Genomic DNA, 20,776 nt, shown 5'->3' on the forward strand with positions numbered 1-20,776 from the left:
AAACTATATGGGGTAGTTCTACTCTGCCCTCTAGGGTCGCTGTAAGTCTGAATCCACTTGACAGCAATGGGTTTTGTACTAACACATGTAGGGTGTCATTCACTTTCTTATTTTTTCTTTTCAGAATTTCAAAATTTGATTTACTTTAAGTTAAAGCCTGCTATTACAATGTATAATTCTAAAACTGTATTTTCAGTTATATGATGAGATGCAGATGTATCTGTACCCACAATAGTTAATTTTTTTCCCAGAAAGTAAAATATATCTTCCCAGGTATACAAAAGAGCCCTGGTGGTGCAGTGTTTAAGAGCTTGGCTGCTAATCAACAGGTCAGCAGTTCAAATCCACCAGACAATCCCTGGAAACCCTATAGGGTTTCTATCCTGTCCTATAGAGTTGCTATGATTCAGAATTGACTCAAGGGCAACAGGTTTTTTTTGTTGTTGTTGTTTGGAGGTGGGGAGTATGCAAAAGAAATATATCTCAAATACTAAATTTTACATTTGCTCAATTATGTTTTTGATTATTATCTTTACAAATTTGCAAAACTTTTTTTTAATTAAAAAATTTGTGAGGTCTGCCATCCAGGTTCTAAATGCATCTAGATTGAAGTAATTATGCACATGCTGAAAATTGAACTACTTTTATGATTAAAATACATCATATTCTTCACACAAAAATAGCATATTCTCTCTACCATGTAAAGATAATTTACCTTTGGGCAAAGAACACACTCACTGACAATGTAGCTGTGAGCATAGTTAAAGGTTAAAACATCTACATATGAAGAGTCTGTTAGCGATTACGCACACAGCACTAAGTATGCTACAGGTATAAATAACATTTGTCTTTATTTAGATGTTACACGCAAGAAGTTACACCTTTTCTACTAAAAAGGTATATTAATTTAAAAATAAGTCAAAGAATATTATATTTGAGAAATAATGCAAACACTGGGGAAAATGTTCTTTTTTTATTTTCCCTTAGCAGGTGTTGCCATTTGGAGATACATGAAAAATAAAATCAATTACCTTTACTCACTTCTGTCACAAGCGCATATTCAAAGAATTTCTACTACATTCCTCTCCTGACTGGTAAACAAGATATTAATGCCAGCAGCTGCTGCTTTTTCCTCGATGCAGAGGCAGTGAAAAAGTATAAATGATTAAAAGGCTAATCGATACACTCTGCATAATCAATAGGCTCTACGATATTGACTCTTGCACTTTTTAGCTTAGCCGTATAAAGAGGAAGATCCAGAGAAGATAAAGAACACAAAAGCCCTGACCCTGGTTGTACACATTTCAAAGCATACGCTATATAAAATGACTTATTTGATCCAGCGTCAATACTTTGTTAATAGGCTAAATTCTAATCCGAGATATTCTGTGTGTATGTGTGTGTGTGTGTGTGTGTGTGTGGCCACATGAGTGGACCCATGGAGTCTTCAAAGATCAATTAATACAACATTTAAGACCTGGAATAATTGACCAATGTCAACTAATACAAGAATACAGTGTCAGTAAACGTGTGATTCTAGGGATAGCAAGAAAACATTTATCTTCATTGTATTGTCTGTACAGTATACCTTTAGAGAATCTGGGGCTGTTAAGTTGTTTTATACCTAGAAACTGATCATCTTTTCCATTGTCTCTAGTAAGGCTAACCTAAATAGTCCAGAAAATGAGTAGATATCATTGCCTCTAGTAAGGCTGACCTAATAGTCCAGAAAATGAGTAGATATTTATAATGGGGGGGGGATTAAAGGATAACAAACATTTTGATAAGTGTTCCTTATTATATTTATGTAAAACTAATGCTGAAGAAATACATGAGATAAGGGCTTCTCACAGCTTTGTGCATTTTATAGCTTTGGAATGATCAAGATGATATTTCTGCCCTCCAAAATCTCCCCTAGTGAGTGTTCATTGTCTAAAACCACTTTACTCATTTTTTTTCTACCTTATCTGTCTTTAATTAAATGAACATACTAATAGAAAAAATCCACTGCCGTTGAGTCAATTCCGACTCATAGTGACTCAGTAGGACAGAGTCGAACAGTTCCCTAGGGTTTCTGAGTCGCGGCTGGTGGATTCCAACCGCTGACCTCTTGATTAGCAGCCGAACTGTCAACCACAGTGCCACAAGGGCTCTATACTAATAGACCAAACCAAACCTGTTGCCATCAAGTCACTTCTGATTCACAGCGACCCTACAGGACAGAGTAGAACTGCCCCATAGGGTTTTCCAAGGAGCGGCTGCTCGATTCAAACTGCTGACCTTTTGGTTATCAGCCAAGCTCTAACCACTGTGCAACCAGAGTTTCCAACCAACCAGAGTTTCCAACACTCATAGAAGTACTCCATAATCAGTCATCTATATTTCAATGTGAGGTTTATTTTATTTTAATATATTTTCCATCGTGGCAGCTAAGCATAGTTTCCTGAGGAAAAAAGGAAGGCAGTAGAAAAAAATAAGCAGTATATTATTCTTAGGTGAGGCATAACTTAGAAGAGTCTTAGTATTGCATTACAGAGCTGTGTTTTGGGAATATTAGTTTCCCTCATAAAATTGTTTCCTGAAGTCTCATACTCTTTTCTCTAAGGGTCCTGTAATCTCTCAGGGGGGCTTAAAGTTTCTGAAAATAAAACTAGGCTGTTGAAACACGTGGGAGCCCTTTATCCTTTCCTTTCATTCACAGGAGGAGAGCTTTGTCAGTAAGCAGCTACCAGCACCGTCAAAGATTATTAGTACCCTCCTCTCAAAACAGCCACTGGCCTGGGAATCACCCTGAAGGTACCAAGGAGGTTGTTACAGATTGAATTGTGTCCTCCAGAATAGGTGTTTTAGATCCTAACCCCTGTATGTGTGGTTATAATTCCATCTAGGAATCTGCTTTCTTTGTTATGTTAATGAAGTGGTATTAGTAAAGGGTGTGTTTTAAAGTAATCTGTTTCGAGATGTAAAAGCAGATTAAGCACAAAAGCACAAAGCTGTGGGAGATAACAAATGCCATGTCACATGAAGAACCTCAAGGAAGCTGACAGAGAGAGAGGCAGAAAGCCCTCCCCTAGATCCACTGCCCTGAAGTCAGACTTCTAGCCTTCTAAACTGTAATAAATGAATTTCTATTTGTTACAGCCACTCACTTGTGGTATTTCTGTTATAACAGTACTTTTAGGTAACTAAGACAGAGGTACTCCCATCCAGGACAACAGTGCAAAATGGTATTTCAATAACTAGTATCCAGAGATAAGCCATAAGGTACCAGATAATGTTCTTTTCAAAGGCTTAAAATATGAATTCTTCAAACTTGTTTTGGAAATATGATATATACAAATTAAATAGCTAATCATGAGCATTATGATTAATAGCTAATTAAATACCATTTTCTCATTCCCGTATATATCTCAGGAGTCCCTGGATGGCATAAACAGGTAAGTGCTCCTTGTTGTTAGGTGCCATGGAGTCAGTTCTACGTACAACAGAACGAAACACAGCCCGGTCCTACACAATCATTGCTATGCTTGAGCTCATTGTTGCAGCCACTGTGTTAATTCAGCTTGTTTAGGGTCTTATTTTTTTTCGCTGACCCTCTACTCTACCAAGGTTACACTTCTCCAGGGACTGGTCCCTCCTGATTGCATGTCCAAATTTTGTGAGACACCATCCTTGTTTCTAAGGAGCATTGTGGCTATATTGCTTCCAAGACAAACTTGTTCGTTTTTCTGGGAATCCATGATATGTATGTATATTCAATATTCTTCGCCAACACTATAATTCAAAAGGGTCAATTCTTCTTGAGTCTCCCTTCTTCATTGTCTAGCTTTCACATTGCACATGAGGCAATTGAAAAATCCATGGCTGGGGTCAGGCACACCTTATTCTTTAAAGTGACATCTTCGCTTTTCAACATCTTAAAGGGGTCTTTTGTAGCAGATTTGCCCAGTGCAAAACATCTGTTGATTTCTTGACTGCTGCTTCCATAGGCATTAACTGTGGATTCAAGTAAACTGAAATCCTTGACAGCTTCAATTTTTTCTTTGTTTATCATGATGTCGCTTATTGGCCCAGTTGTGAGGATTTTTGTTTTCTTTATGTTGAGGTGTAATCTATACTGAAGTCTATACTCTTGATCTTCATTATTAATAATTGCTTCAAGTCCTCTTCACTTTCAGCAAGCAAGGTTGTGTCATCTCCATAATGCACGTTGTCAATGAGTCTTCCTACAATCCTCACACCCCATTCTTCTTCATATAGTCTAGCTTCTCAGATTACTTGCTCAGCATACAGACTAAGTAAGTATGGTGAAAGGACACAACCCTGATGTACACCTTTCCTGACTTTAAACCACGCAGTATCCCCTAGTTCTGTTTGAATGACTGCCTCTTGATCATGTACAGATTCCTCATGAGCACAATTAAGTGTTCTGGAATTCCCATTTTTCATTATGTTATTCATAATATGTTATGATCCACACAGTTGAATGCCTTTGCATAGTCAATAAAATACAGGTAAACATCTCTGCTTTCAGCCAGGATCCATCGGACATTACCAAAGGTATCCCCCATTTCATGTTCTCTTTAAACCCAGTTTGAATTTCTGGCTGTTCCCTGTGGAGGTACTGCTGCAAACACTTTTTAATGATCTTCAGCAAAGTTTTACTTTCCTGTGATATTAATGATGTTGTTCGATAATTTCTGCATTCGGTTGAATCATCTTTCTTGGAATAGGCATAAATATGGATCTCTTCCAGTCAGTTGGCCAGGTAGCTGTTTTCTAAATTTCTTGGCATAGACAAGTGAGCACTTCCAGTGCTGCATCTGTTTGTTGAAATGTCTCAATTGGTATTCTGCCAATTCCTGGAGCCTTGTTTTTTGCCAGTGCCTTCAGTGCAACTTGGACTTCTTCCTTCAGTACTATCAGTTCTTGATCATACGCTAACTCCTGAAATGATTGAATGTTGACCAATTCCATTTGGTATAGTGACTCTGTGTATTCCTCCCATCTTCATTTGATACTTTCTGCATTGTTCAGTATTTTACCCATAGAATCCTTCACTATTGCAACTCCAGGCTTGAATTTTTTCTTCAGTTCTTTCAAGTTGAGAAATGCTGAGCGTGTTCTTCCCTTTTGGCGTTCTAACTCTGGGTGTTTGCACATGTTATCATAACACTTTACTCTGTCTTCTTTAGCTGCCCTTTGAAATCTTCTTTTCATCTCTTTTAATTCATCATTTTTTTCCCATTCCTTTTTAGCTACTCTATGTTCAAGAACAAGTTCCAGAGTCTCTTCTGACATCCATTTCGGTCTTTTCTTTGGCTCTGGTGGATCTGTTCTAATATTCTTTAGCTTCAATTTGAATTGAATATGAGCAATTGGTGGTGCCTTCCGCAGTTGGCCACTGGCCTTGTTCTGGCTGCTGACATTGAGCTTCTCCATCATCTTTTTCCACAGATATAGTCTATTTGATTCCTTTATATTCCTTCTGGCAATTCCATATGTATAGTCACCATTTGTGTTGTGAAAAAAGATATTTGCAATGACAAAGTCATCAGGCTTGCAAAATTCTCTCATTTGCTCTCTGGCATTGTTTCTATCACCAAGGTCATATTTTCCAACTATCAATCCTTCTTCTTTGTTTCCAACTTTTGTATTCCAATCATCAATAATTATGAATGCATCCTGATTGCATGTTCAATCAATTTCAGACACAGAAGATGGTAAACATCTTTAATTTCTTTATCTTTGGCCTTAGTGGTTGGTGCACAAATTTGAATAATAGTCATATTAACTGGTCTCCCTTGTAAGCCTAGGATATTATCCTATCTTTAACAGTGTTGTGCTTCAGGATAGTTCTTGAAATGTTCTTTGTGACTGTGAATGGGATGTCATTCCTCTTCAGTTTGTCATTCCCAGCATTGTAGACCATATGATTGTCTGATTCGAAATGGCCAATACCAGTCCATTTCAGATCACTAATGCCTAGGATGTCGATGTTTATGCATGCCATTTCACTTTTGATGATTTCTAATATTCCTAGATTCATACTTTGTACCTTCCATGTTCCAATTATTAATGGATGTTTGCAGCTGTTCCTTCTCACTTTGAGTTGTGCCACATCATTAAGGTCAACTCTACTTTGAGAAGGCAGCTCTTCCCCCCTCGTATTTTGAGTGCCTTCCAATCCAAGCAGCTCATCTTCTGGCACTGTATCAGACAATGTTCTGCTGGTATTCATAAGGTTTTCACCGGCTAATTTTTTCAGAAGTAGACTGCCAGGTCCTTCTTCCTAGTCTGTCTTAGTCTGGAAGCTCCACTGAAACTTGTCCACCATGGATGACCCTGCTGGTATTTGTATACCAACTGCATAGCTTCCATGATCACTGTGCCATGCAAGCCCCCACAATACAACAAACTGACAGATGGACACATGGGCTACTAACCAAAAGGTTGGAGGTTCGAATCCACCCAGAGGCACCTTGGAAGAAAGACCTGGTAATCTACTTCTAAAAGACCACAGCCATTTAAAAACCTATGGAGTGCACTACTACTCTAACACACATGGGGCTGCCATGAATCAGAACAATCTGACAGCAATTACCTTGGGTTTTTTAGTTTATATGTAATTCATCCTCTTTATGAATCATTCCTTACTTTACCTCCCTGTCCCCTGCTCTACCACCCATCTTCCTCCAGACATGTCTAATTAATCTTCTATTTTTCTATGGCACTTTCATGGCGTCAAATCGAAAGACTTTTGATACATACGAATCAGCACACCACGGACAATCAGAATTGGTCAAAATGTGGAATCTGAAGTTTGATTAAAAAAATCAGAAGTGACTCTTTCTAGTAAAAAAAAAAAGTAACAATACATACAGAAATACGTTTTTTAAAAAAGATGAAACTTAGAGAGTTTGGGAAAGAACAATTTCAATCATTGTACTATTGAATGGAGATTGCCAAAAGTATTTTGAGAGTGTTCTGTATGTTGCCAAATCATCCATAGAGGCCAAAACACAGCAGAAGTACAACAATGAAAATCTTAAGAGTACAGAGGGCTGAGAAAAGAGAACTGAACTCTTTCTGCTTCACATCTTTGAACTTTCATTCTACATCTCCAACCTCTAAATATAGGAGTAAGGTGAAACACAATCTAAATATCCAGGATTCTCTAACTCTTTTGGGAAAGACACAGAGGAGCTTTCAATTTATATACACTATCTGCATTGGCAATGGTTGATACTGTGCTAACTTAAATAGTTTTTCAGATATATATTTAGTGGGGAAAGAATAATATGAGGTTCATGGTAACTGATGCTCCCAGGATTAACGTATACCAAGGAGAAATGTTAATAACAATTAGGTTCCTGCTGAAAGCAACGTATACATGGAATACGCAACTCTGCAGAAGCAAAAGTCTGTGTGTAAACCTGAGGCCTCCCTTAGACCCTGAGTTACACATACGCAAGGAACACATATTTTATCCTTGCAGTTCTAGCAGGCACAGGGTACTCTGCAACGAGTAGGCCTTCTGAAAATGTAGGCCAAACAAAGGAACACACTAATAAATACGTGAGAAAATATCATAAAATCAAACCAATATGATCTTACAGAGATGTGATTATATTAATTTACTTTACTGACCACTTACTAGATATAATTTTGGCCAACTGTTAGACAGTGAGCAAGGCAAAGAGTCCCTGCCTCATGGAGCTTACAATCTCAAAGTCCACAGTTATATTACCAGACCATCTTTATGAAAAGGATGAAATGGAATGAGGTGACATTTCTGGGCATCTACTGGTTCACTTCTAAAATAGAGACTTGGGATAATTATTAACATTTCCTCTAACTCTATGACTCTGTGACTGTGATGATTAAGGGGATTCCTTTTTCTTAAGCCTACAAACTGGTTATTTTAGAAACCATTCCTTTAAATTTCCTTGACTTTTTTTATAGCTATGGTTTTGTTGACAAAAAAAAAACCTACAGACACTGGCTACATAACACTGTTCCTAAAAACAACCATGATTAAATAGTAGTTTTGGTATAGTTCATTAAGATAATCTTAAGTTACATAAATTTAATTTTAAGTTATTATAAACAAATTTCCGTTCCATTTATGTGATCTAATTATGTTGATGTTTAATTACTGCATTGCTCTATGTCTCTTTTGTCTTAGCTCCCTTAACTAAATTATGTAGTCTGTGAGCAAAGTCCCTGTCGGACACCCTGCTTTTATGTTTACTGTACATAACACTGTGAAAGGCACATGTATTTAATAAATATTTACTGAAATAATTGTACTTCTAAGTTATACATTTATATTAATAAAATAATTGAATAAACATTTAAACTTGATAAAAAACTAAGCATTATCTTTCTACACTAGAATTATGTTTGGGCTTTCTATTCATTTTAGTGTGATTTTTCTATAGCTTTCGAAGTATTTACAATAGTAATCTATTATTTATTTAATCAGAAAAAAAATTTTATACAGTATTTTAGAGTCTGGTGTCTCAAGTGGTTTGAAATTGGCTGCTAATCTGAAGGTTAGTGGCTCAAACCTACTCAGCAACTCCACAGAAGAAAAAGCTAATAACATGGTTTACACAGATCACGGCACAAAAAACTCTATGGAATAGTTCTACTCAGTCACACATGGGGCCACCATGAGTCAGGAGCCCACTCACTGGCAGCTAAGAACAACATACAGTATTTCAGGGAAATTTCTCCACATAACTGTCAGAGTACAGAAAAACTAAATGATAACAACACTAAAAAGAATAACAAATTTTACCAAGGGAATACAATACATGTTACATATTTTGGAGAAGAACCATTGAACGTATTTTCACAAACATTTAGAAGATGCTCCAATTATTTCCACCATTTTAAAGATTTCCTAATTGACTCCATTAACCAAATAAAAATACTACAAGTGTACTCCAGCTAGGAAATTCCAAATGATGATAATGAAATCATTGGGATAATGTTGAATTTTTTAGGACCAAAGTAAAATAAATGATTTCAGTGAAAAGGAGTACATAGAATTGTGTAAGTTAAGAACATTTTAGAAAATTATTTCTCAGTCCTTTTTAGAAGCAGGAAAATAAAATCAATTCTCATGTTTAACACTGAGTTTCTCCATCATATTTATTATCAAATAATAAGTGGCAGTGTGATAGTAAGGGACATGTTTCAATAAGTTAGAAAAACTTCATTGTCAAAATATCATTAAATATAAATTAAGAGAAACTCATCTTTATGTTACTTTCCAAAACCAACAGTACATATTGTATTCTAAGAATAAGAATTATTTTTCAACAACATAAGTGAAGACTATAAACGTGGATCTCTCTAGACGGAATACACAGGAATCAAAAAGACTACATCTGTGGAAAGAGGCAATGGACCAAGGCTGGGGCAGTCTCAGGAACAGACTATCAATTGTTCATGTGCAAGTTCAAGTGGAAGGTGAAGAAAATGAAAACAAAGTATGACTTTGAGTATGTTTCACCTGAATTCAGAGACCATCTCAAGAATACACTTGACACATTGAACACTAATGACGGAAGACCTGACAAGTTGTAGGACGACATCAAGGCTATCATACATGAAGAAAGAAAAAGGTCATTAAAAACACAGCAAAGAAAGAAAAGACCAACAGGGATGTCAGAAGAGATTCTGATAATTGCCCTTGAGTGTAGTATAGCTAAAGCATCAGAAGCAAGGGTGATGTAAAAGGCCTAAAGAGAAAACTGCAATAGGTGGCCCGAGAAGACAGTATTATAATAAAATGTGCAAAGACCTGGAGTTAGAAAATCAAAATGGCAGAATATGCTTGGCATTTCTCAAGCTGAAAGAACTGAAGAAAATGCAAGCCTCAAGTTGCAATACTGAAAGATTCTATGTGCAAAAAATTCGATGACCCAGGAAGCATCAAAAGAAGATGGAAGGAATACACAGAGTCACTGTACCAAAAAGAACTGGTCTATGATCAACCATTTCAGGAAATAGCATATGATCAAGAACCAATGATTCTGAAGGAAGAAGTCCAAGTTGCACTGTAGGCACTAGCAAAAAACAAGACTCCAGGAATTGATGAGATACCAACTGAGATGCTCCAACAAATAGATGCAATCCTAGAATTCCTCAAGTATCTATGCAAAGAAATTTGTAAGACAGCTACCTGGTCAATAGACTGGAAGAAACCCACATTTGTGGCCGTTCCAAAGAAAGTTGATCCAACCGAATGCAGAAATTATCAAATAGTATCACAAATACCACACGCAAGTAAAATTTTGCCAAAGATAATTCAAAAACAGTTGCAGCAATACATTGACAGGGAACTGCCAGAAATTCAAGAAGGATTCAGAAGAGGACGTGGAACAAAGGATGTAATTGCGGATGTCAGATGGATCTTGAGTAAAAGCAGGGAATACCAGAAAGATGTCCACCCTTGTTTTATTGACTATACAAAGTCATTCGACTGTGTGGATCATAAATTATGGATAACATTGTGAAAATGGAACATGCAGAACCTGTACATAGACCAAGAGTCAACCATCTTATGGCACCTAACAACTAGCAGAATAAGGTTCCCCCAAATCACTGAATGTGACAATGCCCGTACTACTGAGAGACTTCCTGCAGTTCAATGCTCCCACAGCTCAGTGCTCTTAACCCAAGAAAGGAATAAGATGAATTTTGAAGGGCAATGTTGTAACCGCCCTTTTTCCTTTCCCTTGCTTAGTGACTTAAGTTTTAACCTGTAGAGGGAAAATAAAAATCACTGAAAACGCGTGCCCTGAGTGGGAACAGCAAGTGTCCATGGCTTCCCTGAAACTTTGTCCTCCATTCAGAAGGTTTTGAGAAGCTGAAAATTAGAATAAGAAGCACAAGCCTATTTTCCTTTTTGAGTCTTCTCGTAAATGCTTTTTTTTTTCCTCTTCCATTGTACCTAAAAGAATGTTCTATGTAAAGATTTATGTGTTTAAATGAAAAAAGTTAGCTTTTTCCTGTTCACTACAACTGGAAGGTGGGTTCAAAAATAATTAACAAGATGATTCTGTTGACATATTTGGCCCTCAATAAATATGTTTTGGATGACTGAATGAACAATCAATGCCAGGCAAAGAAAGGACGTGAGGTATACCAGTTGTTCTAAGTTGCCATCACCATAAAAATGCACTGGATATTTAATGTGTCCTCTTAGAGCATTTTTAGGTGCTACACACAAGCATCACTCTTGATTTATAATATGTAATACTTAACATAAATATTGATTGAAATCATATTCATAAACACCTGAAATTAAAAAAAAAATGAATTACCTATTGCAAAATAAAATGAAAATAATTTTGTTGTAACTGCTAAGAATATTACCTTCATTTTTGCCATCTGATTTTCATAAAGGAGTTATTAAAAAACTGTGGGAAATCATATTCTAAAATTTATGTCCACAGTTCTCTACATATTATAGCTTTCTTGAACCACGACGTGGCAGAGAATGAAAAGGTCTGTTTTATGAGCCAGAACCAGACTCCAGCCACTGCTGGTATATCAACTTCACTCCAGTTACTTGATAATACAAGGCCACCATGGTGCCAGTGGTCGTTTCATGCTCAGCGGACCTCAGGGGGCTGGGAGAAGAGCCTATTTTTTTTAATGTCATTTTCCGAGTCACCACTTACATTCTCAAACTGGTTATATGAAAGCTAAGTCAACTGGGTTTTTTAGTACTAAAAAAAGAATAGGAAAATGTATATAAATAGTGCTGCAACTGTTTATTCTAATTGTCTTAATTATTAAGAAAATCTTAATGAAATGGCAACTTTCTTTCTAATGTTTTTCTGAACAACCAAAGATATTAGAAGGGTTTGGTTTGCTAAAGATTAACCTTTGATCAAGTAAAATAAAGTAATACTGGTTTGAAATTAATTTTCCTTCTTTTGTTGTTATAAAGTACAGACACACAAGTTTTCATCAAACACACAGTCTCCACCGTGTTGAGAAATGAAGATTGAATGATACTAATATATTGATTGAATTAAAAGGAGATGGGCGGGGGGCTATGGCTAAAAGAACTGTATTTTTAAAATATACCACATAGTATTGCCTAAAAGGAAACACTGTGTGTACTGACGTCGTTCATTAACTTTGATCAATTATCCTTTTATTTTCCAATTTTATGACTATCAATATTGTTATTTTTCTAAATTTAATTGTTTATTGAATAAATATTTCCCATAGCATTCTTCGATATGAGCATAATTGAGAAACATATTTTTCAAAGGACGGCCCAATAAAAATCAAATAAAACAAAGAATATATTATCACTGATTCTTCTAAAACATCTAATATTGATTTCTACAAATAAGTGGAGAAATATAAGGGCATATTCTATAGGACACGCTAAATCAAAGCAAGAAAATATCCTAATAAACATTTGAAACACAGCAGAATAAGAAAAAATCATAATACTGTAAATATATATTAATATATGATAAAAACATGAGAAAATGTGGGACTTTGTTTTAAATAATGAAAATCAAAAACTAGTTTTGGTTTCATAGTTTTTCCACTGGTTTCATGATGAAATAAGTTATAAGAAAAAATTGACAAGACAAGAGAACATCAAAGTGGGAAGGAAGTAGAAATATTGTACCATATAAGAAAATTTAATTTCAATTATTTTTATTTCATTTTATTGGCTTAATCTTTTTCTAGTTAACTTTTTTTTCCAACCAATAATATCACGTTAAAAATACAGGTGTTAATGGTTACTGATCAGGCTTATAGGAGAAACTATTTTAATATATTTCATTTTAACATTCTTATATGTTTCAAAGCTCCAATTATATTTCAGTTTTTTTGAATAATCACTACTGTGTTAATAAAATTAAAAAATTTTTATCCCAATTTCTTAATACAAAATAGCTATTTAACAGGCTTATTAAAATAATTTATAAATTATCTGAAACAGAGAAAAGAGATTTTACATTAAAATTCCGTATACGAAAAGGAAAGCGCACCACGGATGAAACAAATCTCCAAGGATCCTCTTCTTTCCTCCCCTCCTTATGGTCATCAGCTAAGAGCTGATCAAGGCAATGTGATTCCCACAGGATTAATTTAGCTACTTCTGACTTTCCTCAGCAATATAACCCTGGAAGCAGCTCTATACAGCTAATTACATTTTTCTATGTTAACAAATGTTAAACCTAAAGATTTGCCCCACTGAACTACACACCATAAGTAAAATCACAGACTGCCTGAATATATTTAAGGAGCAAAAGTACAATTATAAACTATTATAATTCATACGAATAACTCAAATTTTTTCCCAGACCATTACTAAACAAGAAACCTTAATATTATCTAATGAGCAATCAACAATTGTAAATAAATTTCCACAATGGTTTTACTCTAGCACTGCTGCCAAAAAACAGACCATGAAATCAGGGTCCCAGTCCTGTCCCTGTTGACTAAACGTGTTGTTATTGGTGGCAAGGTTATTCTGAACTTGTTGCCTTACCTGTGAAACAGAAATAATGATAGCTACCTTACAGTACTGTAGTCTTACAGGAGACAATACATTTAAAATACCTTTGAATATAGTTAACTGTTAAACAAAAGTAAAATTTCACCATAATTATATACACAGGTACTATAAATAATAGTTTTATCTTTACTATAAATTAAATATTCTAGCTACAGTAAAAAAAAATGGCTGTTTCAATTAATTTTATTCATTCTTTTCAAATTCAGAAAAAATATAGGGAATATTATTTAAAATTCCCAACAGACTCAAACACATACTGTATGGTAGATAAAATTTCCTACATAAAAAAGAAACAGTAAAAATAAGATTACCATGAAGAGTTTCCCTTAAAGTTTACATGATCTTTCAAACATTAACTGTGATAGATTGAATTCAACTTCCTCACCCAGACAGCAAGTACTGAGGGGCAGTTGCTTCGTACCTCTTCCCCTGCCTTTTCTGTCCTTTTATTCCCACTTGCTCCTTGGCAGTCCTAGAACCTGTGACGGGCTTCTGTAGAAGACAGGCTATGGCAGTCACAGATCTCTTCAGAGATTGAAGAGTAAAGAATTCCATGTTTTTATGTTCATCTCTGAGTCGGAATTGACTCAACGGCAACGGGTATCTGCTTCTATCTCCTGGAACTGGCTGCTAGAACCATCCCTGATTTCATTCTGATTCATCACGCAATGTTACCACTTTAGATTGCTTTCACCAGAAACTATCAAACAGGTAGATAAAGGGGATGGGACAAACCTGGGGAACTATTTTAAGTGACATTCGATGCAAGTAATAAAAAAAAACGATCGTCCGCTTATTTTGGGGACACCCTATCCTGCCCTGCAGTGCTCTGCTCCTCAGAGGGCAAGCTATTGAATATATGTGAAAATTCTTTATAATGTAATATATAATAGGCAGAATGTTTACCCCCCGCCCCACACCAAGCTGTAATCCCCAGAATTTGTGAATATGTTACTTTAAGCAGCAAAGGGGACTTCAGAGAAGTGATCACCTTGAGTTGGAAGACTGATCTGGATTCTCCCGGTGGATCCAGTCTAATCATATGAAAACTCACAAGCAAAGAATATTTCCCACCTGTGGTTAAAAAGGTTAGAGGGAGATAAAACCACCGAAGACGGGTCAAAGACACAAAGCTTGCTGACTTTAAAAATGGAGGAAGAAAGCCTCCTGCTAAGGTATATGCATGGCTTCTTCGAAAATAGAAAAGGCAAAGAGAGGGATCCTTCCACAGAGCCTTCAGAAAGGAATGTGATCCTGTTTAACCTTGATTTTAGACCAGCAAGACTCATACTGGACGTGCACATTACTTCAAGCTGTAAACTCCTATTGTTGTAGGCCACTAAATTTGTTGTATTTGTTAGGGCAGCAATAAAGCAAAGAAAAAAAAAAATAGATTGCTGTCTCTAACTCTCGGTGCCTCACGTGTGTCAGAATAGAACTCTGCTCCACCGGGTTTTCTACTGTTGATACTTTTGGAATCAGACAGCCAGGCCTTTCTTCCAAGGTGCCCTGGGTGAATTCGAGTCGCCAACCTCTCAGTAAGTGCTGAATCGCTTGTACCGCCCAGAGATCCTTCAGCATCAGTACTCACTGCCCTCCAGTTGATTCCAACTCACAGCAACCCTACAGGACAGAGGAGAACCCCCCTGTAGTATTTCCAAGGCTGTAAGCTTTATGGTGGAAGCTCAGCTGCTAACCGAATGGTCGGCAGTTCGAATCCACCAGCCACTCTTTGGAAACCCTATGGGGCAGTTCTACTCTGTCCAATTGGGTCACTATGAGTCGAAATGAATTCAGTGGCAACAGGTTTGGTTTTTTGGTTTGGTTCATCTTTATGGAAACAGACTGCCACGTCCTTCTATCGCAAAGCAGCTGATGGGTTCGAACTGCCAACCTTTTGGTTAGCAGCCCAGTGCTTAACCATTACTTAACCCAGCGCTTAACCAGGGCTCCTTACAGTGGCGATAGGAAAGTAATATTGCACAGGACTGCCCTGAGCGCTGAGCCCTGGAGCCCTGGTGGCGTAGTGGTCACGGGCTCTGCTGCTAACCAAAAGGTCAGCAGTTTGAATTCACCAGCTGCTCCTTGGAAACTCTATGGGGCAATTCTACTCTGTCCCGTGGGGTTGCTGTGAGTCGGAATCAACCTGATGACAAGGGTTTTGTTTCTTTCCTGAGCACTGTAAGGTGACTAGCACCTCTGCCCCTTTCCATCTGACGCTGTAAGTGGTCCCTGGTTATTGGCACAAATGAAAAGACCCTCCCACACTCTCAAGTGCTCCAGAGGAAGTGCAGCACTAGCCCCAAGAGGTGAGAATTGCCTCAATGAACAGTCATGTAATAAAATTTGTCAATGTCAAACTAGGTTCTGATGTAGAATTTTATGTCTTTTGGTGAACCTTAAAAAATCACCTTTGATGCCTTTGTAGGCCTCATTTCTTCTCAAAAGCAAAACTGCTGAGACATACCCATTTCACACTCTATTGTTTATATCTTTCAGTGAAATTTGTACAGCAAGCAATTTTATTTCTAACTTTCTGGACAATACCAACTCATTTATCAGGACGGCCATTAGGAAGCCATCACTAGGAGGGAATCCAGTGGAAACCCAAGGAAAGCAGAGATATATTTTCACTGCTAAAGAAATAGGAACATTATTTTAAAACGGTTTAAAAAATTAACATAGCATGATGAACTTGATCATTGTAAGTCCAGCCAATTTTGAAACTGCTTTGATTATTAATGCCATATATGAAGTACAAATAGATTTATATTATTCTCCTAGTAGTACTTCGCTATTTTAAAATGCCATAACTAGTATTTTTTTAAACATTAAACCAAAATACATATATATTTAAACCAAACTCATGTTAATATTATTTATATTATGGATAATATAAATATTTCAAATTGCAAGACTTTAAGTAAGGTCTAGCAAGCAGCTCTCAGTTTCAAAATAACATAGTGAATGTTCACTATTCAATTAAAATAACACACACCACAAATGCCGTTTTTGGTATTCTTCTTAAAATACATATCTTATAAACCTATACGAATGTAGAAGTTTCAAAACCACTCATCGTATTTTACTGAAAACTCTAAATACATAGAGAAATTTAAAGTATATATTTAGACTTTTACATTTTCAAACTTTTAAAATTTAATTTTTAATTAAATCTACATAGTTTTTAGCACAATTACCTAATTTGCTATATCCCTTGACTTTTGTTCTTCCTGTATCTGAAACTCTCCTGAATAAGGTTCAGAGACTTGGGATATCCTTCACTGAAAAATAAAATTAACAGTGCTAAGCAGGAAAAAACTAACATGATATCACACGCTTTGTTTTCAAACCTGATATAAACAAAATACTTTATGTGATCATCTATTTAAATATTTATTGTTTTAACTATAAATAATAAATACATTTTCTCATAAAAATACATATGCTCTTCACTCTTCCCAGGGCTAGGCCACACATTTTGTTTTCTAAATAATTTATTCTCTATTAATCAGATAGAAATAAAGATAACCTCATAACCACTTTGTGCTAAAAAATAAATAGTACTTCATCTACACTTTGAGATATTCTTAATCAGCTTCAAGTAATAAATAGTTCAGGAAAGAAACACTGTAATTTTATTTATTGCAACGCTCATTATGCAGTCAGATGGCTTTCATCACAAAGGTCTAATACACTTTCATCTTCACAGAAAAATATAAAATGTCCTTTGAAATCAAACAGACCTTCCAAAGACATCAGTCAGTCCATTTTGAAAATATTATGGCTTTGTCACTTTCACCCAAGAGATTCCTGTCAGTCGCCAATCTGGTGTCACTGTAGAATTACAGCGGCAGTACACTATCAATGCCTGCTGCGTCCTTTGGGAAACAAAGCTTTGCTGGTTGAACTTTATGATTTAGTCCCAAAGGCAGAAGAACAAAGCTTTGAAAAGGAGGCAGGACACAGTCTTCTCCTAAAATTCCAAAGACAGAAGATAAAATCCATTTGCAATTTTTTGGTGTATTATAGATTAAATTGAATATTAAAGAAATTTCTCTGGCTCATAATTACTATTAGCTGTCTCTTTGTGTTTGATTCAGCAAAATTACATTGTTTCACAATTTTCAAAAGCACCTCTTCATTTTTAATGTGATTCTTTTTGCCCTATTGAGCAGTTATTAGTAAAACAAGGATTCCGTCTGTACAGGTGCAGGTGAAAGGAATAGAGCGCTCGCTCCCTGGCCTAAGAGTAGATCACAGGGCAGTTCTTGATGCTGAGTGTGCTATCTCAAGTTTATGGTAAAATATTAAAGCAAAAAATCCATAAACTCAGTTTTTGCTTTGTCTTTTTATTGTCATTGCAGTGCTCCAGGTTTTTGAAACCAGATAATGAAAACCTGGGTTAGACACAGAATGACTGGGGTAAGTCTAAGGCACTTGTCTTTTTTCCCCAGACAGAAGGCATGTTTTGTACACTCTGCCTCTTCCAGGGAATAAGTATATAGTTTTACATGAATCGCAACACTTATGTTTTTCTTCTGAATGTGGTCAGATATTACAAGTCTTACCCCTCCGCAAACAAATTTGATTGTCTTTTTTTTCTTTCCTATTTTATTCCCCCAGACATGGCTCAGTCATTTAGAAAACGGTTTACCATACTCACTTGTGACTTCCTCAAGCAGCACTGCACCATTAATGACTGTAGAGTATTTGGAAGGTAAAAGGAAATTGTCTTCCAAAGTAGACAAATCGCCACACAATTATTTTGTTTCTCCAGAGCTGAGATGCCCTCTGCTCCTTTTCTTCAACTTGTATTAAAGCTCATAAAAGATGCTAACAGTGACTTTTAAAATAAAACATGTCAAATTAACAAACTAAAGCACTGAGGAAGAAATTACCTGATTATTAGAAAACTGGGAACAAATTAAGTTCAGTGTATACATAAATCTTTTTTCTATTAATTTTTACCAGTTTGGCTGAAATAACTATGATACAAATAATTAAGTATAAAGCAAATAATTAAGAGCCACATTTACAAATTGCCTAATAAATTTAAACACTTTTTCTTGCTTTATTCAGTACTTAAAGTCAAAAGAGAAAGGGATTTTATTGATTATTTAGTACTATTTTTTACTGACCCATAAATAGTTTAACCTATAAGATTTTGGAACTCAGACGCTTAAAACGTCCTTAGAGATCAAAGCTCTGTTAATTTAGCAAAAACAAATTTAGAGAGTGTAATGAGGGCTCTGAAGGTGCAATAAGAAGCTGCATTTCCAGAGAACGCCCAGTTTGGCCAGAGCCTTTGAAATGTCAGGAGGTCATCAATGTTTCCGCCTTTTGAGAATTACACACTGAGATGACTGAGATCTCTGAGGTTTCCCTGCGTTGGTTTCCTCTATCTGTAGATCTAAGTAACGTATTGATTTGCAACTAACAAGCACTGTTTGTGTATATATGTACGTGCATATGTATTAGTTTACCACAAAACAGAAGTGCTTGCAAAGGCCCTTGATCTTCTATTTTGTACGATTCAGGTAGTGGCTCAAAGTCCTGTCTGACCAAAATATATTTCCAAATGAGACAACATTCCTTCCATTATGGAGGCAAGTTGTTTTGAAGTTATCAATTCTAATTTTAAAATTGCACATGCTTTAAGGGAGGATTTAGCATATTAGCACAGGTCAAGATCAAAATATGAGTTTAACAGTCTACTCTGTGCTGTCCAATTTGATGGTCATTAGTATGACTATTGAGCACTTGAAATGCAAGTAGTATTGGAAATGTAAAATATACACCAGATTTCAGAAATAGTACAGATATAAGTCTGTAAAAACATCTTATTTATTGCATGTCAAAATTATAATACTTTGAATATGCTGATTAAATAAAATGTTATTAAAATAAATATCACCTTTTTCTTAAAACTTTTTTTTTTTAATGTGGTTACTGGATCATCTAAAATTACATATACAGTACACATTATTATTATTTTTTTTTGCACAGCAGATGGACTACAAATTTGAAAGTTAACAGGTCTTAGAAAAGGTCTCTAGGCCAGGATAAGCACATTTCAGCACTACCAGACAAACCAACAGCTGCATGCTGGGCCTTGGTGGGCATTGGTGGATGGCCATGCTACAGCCACCTAAGGTTTTTTGTGCTATTTTATTTATTTGCTTCTTCTTTTTTTTTTTTTTTAAATAATATGCTAGCTCAGGTGAAAAAAAAAAGAAAAAAGGGAAGTGACAAGACAAAGAGACACATCCCATGCCTTCTAGGGCAGTACTTCTCAAGCCTGGCTGCATGTTAAATTTATCTGAGAAATTTTTTGAACTTCAGATGCCTGGGCCTCCCTCACCCCCTGATTTAAATGGCCCAGGCTGGGCCCCAGTTATGGAGCTTTTAAAAATAACTCACCGGGTGATTCTAATGTAAAAAAAAAGAATTTTAAACCACTATTCCCTAAAAGTTTGGAAGATTACTAACATACAGCAAAGGGATTCACAGAAGGAGTATGTCAGGTGGGTTTACGAGAAACAGGCTCATGCCGAAATCACTTCCAGAGCCAGTTCTGACCCCATGAATGCTATGCTATTGAGAAGGATTCAGAAGACACAGGGGAACTTTCCAGGAAATACCTCCACAGGAAAATGGGGTTACATGTTCCAGGAATTTACCATTCCTGGCCTACATCGTATTTAATTTCTGACTATTTTTATTTTTTTAATGCCAGGTCAGAGCCCCGGTGGCGCAGGGGTTTAATGCTCAGCTACTAACCAAAATGTTGGTAGCTCAAATCTACCGGATGCTCCTGGGAAACCTTATGGGGCAGTTTTCTGTCCTGTAGGGTCGCTATGAGGCAGAATCAACTCGACAGCAAAGGGTTTGGTTTTGCTTAATGACAAGCCTAAACTGAGAGAAATTTATAATTCTTCTCCACTCCTAACACCACCATACTGATTGCCTTCTATTGATTCCAACTCATGGCAACCCCATGTGTTACAGAATACAACTGCTCCACAGGGTTTTCTTGGCTGTTTCTTTATGGAAGCAGATGTCACACCTTTTTTTTTTTTTTTTTGCCACAGCTGGATGGGTTTAAACTGCCAACCTTTAGGTTAGTTGCTGTTGTTGTTGTTATGTGCCGTGGGGTCAACCGTACCACCACCAAACCAAAAACCAAACCCCAGTGACGTC

This window comes from Loxodonta africana, chromosome 21, assembly GCF_030014295.1.
Source record: "Loxodonta africana isolate mLoxAfr1 chromosome 21, mLoxAfr1.hap2, whole genome shotgun sequence".
NCBI lineage: Eukaryota > Metazoa > Chordata > Mammalia > Proboscidea > Elephantidae > Loxodonta > Loxodonta africana.